Source organism: Bidens hawaiensis, unplaced genomic scaffold, assembly GCF_021521415.1.
Source record: "Bidens hawaiensis isolate Kalapana, Puna unplaced genomic scaffold, B.hawaiensis_p1.1 tig00047645_1, whole genome shotgun sequence".
Lineage (NCBI taxonomy): Eukaryota > Viridiplantae > Streptophyta > Magnoliopsida > Asterales > Asteraceae > Bidens > Bidens hawaiensis.
The window spans coordinates 39433-46244 of NW_027506050.1; positions in this window are offsets into that span (position 1 = coordinate 39433).

The window sequence follows — 6812 nt, forward strand, 5'->3', positions numbered from 1 at the left end:
TGACCCTGACTTTCCCGATCACGTGTACAAGCTAAGTAAAGCGCTGTATGGACTACATCAGGCACCTCGTGCCTGGTACTCAACGTTATCCGATTACTTGCTTGAGAATGAGTTTGAAAGAGGTAAGATTGATAGCACATTGTTCTTCGAGAGAAAAGGGAGCGACTTTCTACTGGTGCAAGTCTACGTGGACGACATTATCTTTGCTGCATCAAAGGTCGCCATGTGTCAGGAGTTTGAGGCCGTCATGAAGAAGAGATTTGAAATGAGTGCTATGGGTGAACTAACCTTCTTTTTAGGATTGCAGGTTGATCAGAAGAAAGATGGTATGTTCATTCATCAGACGAAGTATGTTCATGATGTTCTCAAACGTTTCAAGATGGAGGACAGCACTCCATATGATACTCCAGTCTGCGTCAATCACAAGTTGGGTGCTGATTCAGACAACGATGCAGACGTGGACCCAACCCAATATCGAGCAATTATAGGTTCTTTAATGTACTTAACTGCTTCTAGGCCTGATATAATGTTTGCTGTTTGTCTTTGTGCACGCTTTCAGGCAAACCCAAAAGAATCTCATTTGAAGGGTGCGAAGAGGATTCTACGGTATCTCAAAGGCAAGCCTAAGCTGGGGTTGTGGTACACGAGAGGAGGAGACTTGGAGCTAGTCACGTACACAGATTCTGATTATGGAGGGTGCAATCAGAGTCGGAAGTCAACGACAGGTGGATGTCAGTTTCTTGGTGGCAGATTAGTGTCATGGCAATGCAAGAAGCAGACCTCAGTCGCCATTTCAACCTGTGAAGCAGAATACATGGCAGCATCCAACTGCTGCTCCCAGGTTCTTTGGATTCAACAACAGTTGCGCGATTATGGTCGTGGCAGAGCAGTCAAGGATTAATGTTATCCAGACCCAGGCTATTCAACGCCTAGTTGCAGAGAATCAGATGCAGTCGTCCCTGCTGGTAGAACATGGAAAAATCATAGATGCTTTCAAGGAGTTCTTGGCATCTCAGGGGGAGACGAGCTGTAAAGGCGATGAGTTGAGGACCAAGAGACGAAATGATCGAGACGATGATCCCAATGCGTCGAAAGATGCAGGTGGTGAGTTGCCAAGAACTGATCAAGCTCTTGGAACTTCCACAACTCAGGGGGAGTCGACAACTGCAGCTGGTGGTGATGATGTGGTGGTAGTGGAAGTTGAGGAGATGGATGATGAGTTGGTTGGTGATGATGATGTATTACCGAGTGAAGAGATAGAGAAGATTGGTGAAGAGATTGTGATTGATACAGAGATAGAAGAGGGAGAGATAGGTGAGGAAAATATTGAGCATGACATTCCAGATGTTGAGAAAGCAGATATGAGTAAAGAGATGGCAAGTGATGAATCTGAATGGGAAGAGCAGCCTAGATGGAAAGAAGGCTATGCTCAGTGGTTCGTCAAAACGAAGAAACCAGCGGTTCCTACAATGTTTAAGAAGAGTTACAACATTAAAGGTTATGCTGAAGCGAAGAAAGGGATTATTTGCTGGATATATGATGAGCAGTTGAGGCTCTTCGTGATTAAGAGATATGACGGTGTTCAGTATTTCAAAAGACTGTTAAGATCGTTGAATACACTGCCAGAATGTGAAGTGAAAGACTTAGCCATATTGGGGTTGATTAACCGAAGTGATGATAATATGGCTAGAGTTATTGGGAAAATTGTGTGGAAAGAGAGTATAAAAGAGAAGAAATTTGAGCTGTTGAAACCACAAAAGGGAAAACTTGTTGAAGACAAGGATAGAGGTTTGAGAGCAGACGGAAAACCTTGGATGATTATGAAGTATAAGCCGATCCGGTGCCTTAAAGAAGTGCCGATGAAACAGATGCCCAAGGATGTGCTCAAAGATCTAAAGTGGTGGTATGTTGATTGTGAAACAGCTGAAGCAGTGATGGAAGACGAAGATGAACAAGAGCAGCTAAGAGTTTATGATCCGATGCATCTAGTGAACTTGTCACAAGCTGATTTGCAGGTGTTGCATGAGAAGAAAATATTTTATATTCCTGCTTGGAAAGACGAAGCGAAGAAATATCAAAGAATTGTATCAGTTTGTGTACGCGAAGGAGTTCATGCTTAAAGATGAAGATGCAGGATTGTTGAAGATTACAAGACACGTGTTTGAAGCTAAAGAGATGAAGCTACTGCCAAGGGGGAGTCTGTTGGTGCATGATGTCAGTAGTTCAGTGTCGAGTGTCTGTAATCGTGTTAGTTAGATTTGAGTTTTGTATGTAAGCGAAGTTATCACAAGTTCGCTAGTTATAGGCGAACTTGTGGAACAAGCGAAGTTAGGAACAACTTCGCCTGAACTTACCAGGCGAAGTTGTCGCCTATATAGTCTGCTAGGTTACGGCAGTTGTTTAATTGATTTACAGAAATTGTCATTCGAGTTCGAGAGAGTTTGTATTCAGTGATCATAGTATCACGTGTTTACGGTTGGAATACAACGTGTGTTTGATTATCGTATCGTGTGTTAGCTCGTATCGTTTTCTATACTCGTAACGTCTTACGTAGGGATTCCGCACCTACGTAGAACGCGATATCTCGTGTAGATCCGGCTGGGAACCTATAATTTCATTTAGTTATACCTACCTTTCATGTATTTAAGAGTTCATTTCATGTACTTTTAAACAAAATTTTAGCCCAAGTTTGATATTGGTAATTAACCGAAATTAATCGAACCGAACTGTGCACACCCCTAATAGAAGAAGGTTGATGGAGATCTTCTATCGTGCATTCGCCGTAAGCTTTCATGCATCTTCAACTTCTAATTCCACTTCACAGTTTCACAGTAGGACTCGAACCCTCGATCTCTTGGAGAAGATACCATTTAACACGCCAATATACCAATAGGCTAAATGCCATTTGGTTATTTAGGTTAAATAACAATGTTTTATATCTGATGGTTGATTGGTTGTAAAAAATGTAAAATTTTGAATACTAGCTATTGGGCACAATTTATATATGATAGTTGTACACTCTATAATAGTGGTGCACAAATCGGTTTAAAACTCAAAACCGTTTTTGGTTAAAACCAGTTCGGTTCGTTCAACAAAAGTCAAAACCTGTTTGGTTTCGCTTCGGGTAGAAACCGGTTTTTTACCAAGTTATGATCGGTTTCAGTTCGGGTATTGATCAGTTTCGGTTCGTTTTTTGGCGGTTGCAGTTCGGTTAACCGATTTGGAATCGGTTTTTGGTGGAGAAAATTATAAACCGATTCCGAACCTACGGTTTCAATCGATTCCAAACCGGTTTCTACATAATCGGTATCAAACCAGTTCGTTTTGGTTTGATTTTCGGGTCAGTTCAGTTAACCGTTTATTTTCCCACCTCTACTCTACGAGGGTATCTTCAGTATAGAATTTAGGACTTATCAAGTCAGTCAAATTGGTTGAATCAATGACGGATCTAGACATAAATCTCAGAGGTAACGTTCAACTTTTTTTTTCGGCATTTCATAAAATGTAAATGAAACAAATATAGAAACATGATACATAGAGTGCAAATTTCTCATATTCGGTTTTTGAAAGCTTGAAATCAAGCCATTACATCATATTCTTTTACTTTGTCGAACGTTTCTCTTTGTACTACGCAAATTAAAGCATTGTTCAAATACTCATCACGCATTCGCTTATGTAAACCCGTATTGATAAGCTTCATTTTAGAAAAAAACATATTTCAACAGTTGCAGTTGAAATCGGTAAAACCAATGTTAGCTTTAATATTTTAATCGATAAGCCAAAGGAAAAGTAGTGTGCTTTCCGTTTTCAACCATTACATGAGCAATGTCACGCATTCACCCAATCTTGCAAATTTATCATCTTTCTTTAAAGTGTGATAAAATGTCGTACGATCACCCGAAATACACCTTTATTTCTTCATTACTAAAATCATTCGGATACATTTTCGAAAATGACACTATCTTGATATGTCAAACTTGGAAAACAACTCACAAGATTTAAAACAGATATATTTTCTAACAAACTAGTTGAGACCTCACTAAATCTATTTCCAGGTTCTTGAATTTGCATATCCAAAACCGTATTAAAAATTTCAATCTCAAAATGATGATTCTGTTGAGCATGATTCTATTTGATGTTTCTCATTTATACAAAAGAAACAAAAAGTTAATGTTTCTATTGTTTTTTGCTATAAACTTTGTTTGGGCTTTATTTGATTTGAACCTTTAAATAATGATGTTGTTGAGTCTGTTTATATTTGAGTTTGTTTCTGTTTAATGTTTCTAGTTGAAAAAAAAAAGAAAAAAAAGATTAGTTGTTTTTATGTGCTTTGGACTATAAATTTGTTTGGGCTTTATTTAATTTGAATTGTTAAATTGGTTGGCCTTTAAACATGTATGGGTAACATAATATTTTTTTAGTGGTAGCAAAATACGAAAACATGCAAACAAGGAAAACCTTAAGCCCAAGTTGAAAAGTTGAGGGGTAGCGGATGCTACCCCGCTACCCCTGATTATGAGCTACATCCGCCCCTGGGTTGAATCATTACTAGAAAATGACTATCACAAGTTATAAATGTTCCTCATAGATCAACGACAATACTGAAAAAAAAATCTATAAATTGTCGGTAATTGTCACACCCCGACGAAAGGCGGCGGAACATGCCGGGGTGCAACGGATTGCTCAAGAACACAAGACACTATTAAAATGACAATATTTAATCAACTCATTTAAATTCATAAAATCATAAAGAGTCACATAACTTTTTCATACAATAACCGAATTCAATCATAGCAAATAATATATTGTTCGTTTTGCTAATATCCTAATAGTCTTGATAACGTTTTTCTTCAAGTCCTCGAATCAACCTAAAGTCAAACCTCTAACACTACATAAAATAGAATTTGTCAACGAAAAGGTTGGTGAGAAATTTCATAGTTTTGAACAATAAGTATATAATAGGAAAATTCCACAACTTGTATAAAAAACAATAAATAATAGCAACAATTTAGATAATGAAATCGTTAATAAAAATACATTAACGACACCTTGTTATAATGGGATGCCAAATAAACTCGGATTTATATGAAATCGTTAATAAGAATACATTAACGACACCTTGCTATGAGAGAATGCCAAATAGCTCGGATTTATATGAAATCGTTAATAAGAATACATTAACGACACCTTGCTATAAGAGAATGCCAAATAGCTCAGATTTATATGAAATCGTTAATAAGAATACATTAACGATACCTTTCTATAAGGGGATGCCAAATATACTCGGATTTATGAATCAAATAACCAAAAGCGGTAAACACATTAACATTTAAGCATGTAAGCATATAACACCAAATCGAGCATTTATTTAAGTAAAGTATACGATAAAGTTTGTGGTTTAAGACTCAAGTATAAAACATTTAGTTTGAATATGTATGCAATATCACCCCCAAAACGAAAGATGGAAAAACGGGGGATGAAAGTACTCACATTCAAGTAATAAACTTGATTGGTAAAATGACGAGTAACCGGAAGGATGAGGTTTAACAAGCAAAGCCTAGATGAAAGGAAGTCATGTATTAGAAAGGTTGTCCAGGAAGTCTTTAAATAAAGTAAATGATAGGAAACGTAAACAATTTAAAGTCTAAGGTTTAAAATGCAAATATTTAAGAAATATAATAATAGCCCTTTAAAAATATAAGTTTGCTCGAAACCGGGTTAAAGTATCTAGCCCTTAATTTTACTCAACCTATGTTAAGTAAAAATGTGGGTAAAAATGCAAGAATGCAATCCCTTTATAATATAGATACTAAAACGGGTTTTAACGAGTTTTCGAGTTGTTGGTTCGGGTCTTGGTAATTGGTCAAATCCAAAGTCAACTTTCCATAACAATGAATATTATGAGGTAACTCAATAAAATTTAAGAAGACTTAACCAAGTATGTAGTTTTATTGTTTTATAACTAACAATGTTCGTTAAGCGAGTGTTCGGTTTCGTCGGTCCAAACTTTTTTATAAGATCAAGTTGGATCCAACATTTCAAGTACTTTAAGAAAATAATTAAAATCAGTTTATAAAATATTCTTAAAGAAATATACAAGTCTTGATAGCTAGAAACATACTTGTATGTCTTAAGCGATTGAAATCGGTTTAGCTCGTTTTGGTTCGGTTCCCATCTCGGAATAAAATCAATAATGGTTACTACATGCCCAAACATCAAAGTACTTGTATAATAATTTATAAATGATGATACATAAGTTTTACAATCAAGAAGTCAACAATAAAGTCTTTAAACAAAAGTTTGGTTTTCGGTTCGGATCTTGTTTCAGGTTAAAACCGAGGTTAGATTCTACAAACCCATAACCATGGAACTCATAAAAAATGATTTTAGAAACTTAAATCTAACATAAAGCATGTTTATACAATTATTTAACAAAACTAGTAAACTAAAGTTCGGTTTACGGTTTGGAGCTATTTACGGTTAAACCGAGGCTAGTCTCTACAAACCCCTAACCATGGAACTTCAAAAATATGATATACAAACTAAAATGAGCAGAATTTAAGCATGGTTAATAAGCATAAACAAGTTATATAATTGTATATATATCAAGGACCACGTGAGTCCTCCATGAAGCCTTGCCTTACGAGGCCTGACACTCCACTGACCAAGGCCGGAGAAGTGACCACCAAAGGTAACAAGGGGTGTATATTATATATATGTTGTATAACAAGCTTCAAGTATTAATAAGAGCTAACAAGTTAATTAAAATGAAAGACTATGGTCAATTTGACTTTGGAAAGTCAAATTGCCAA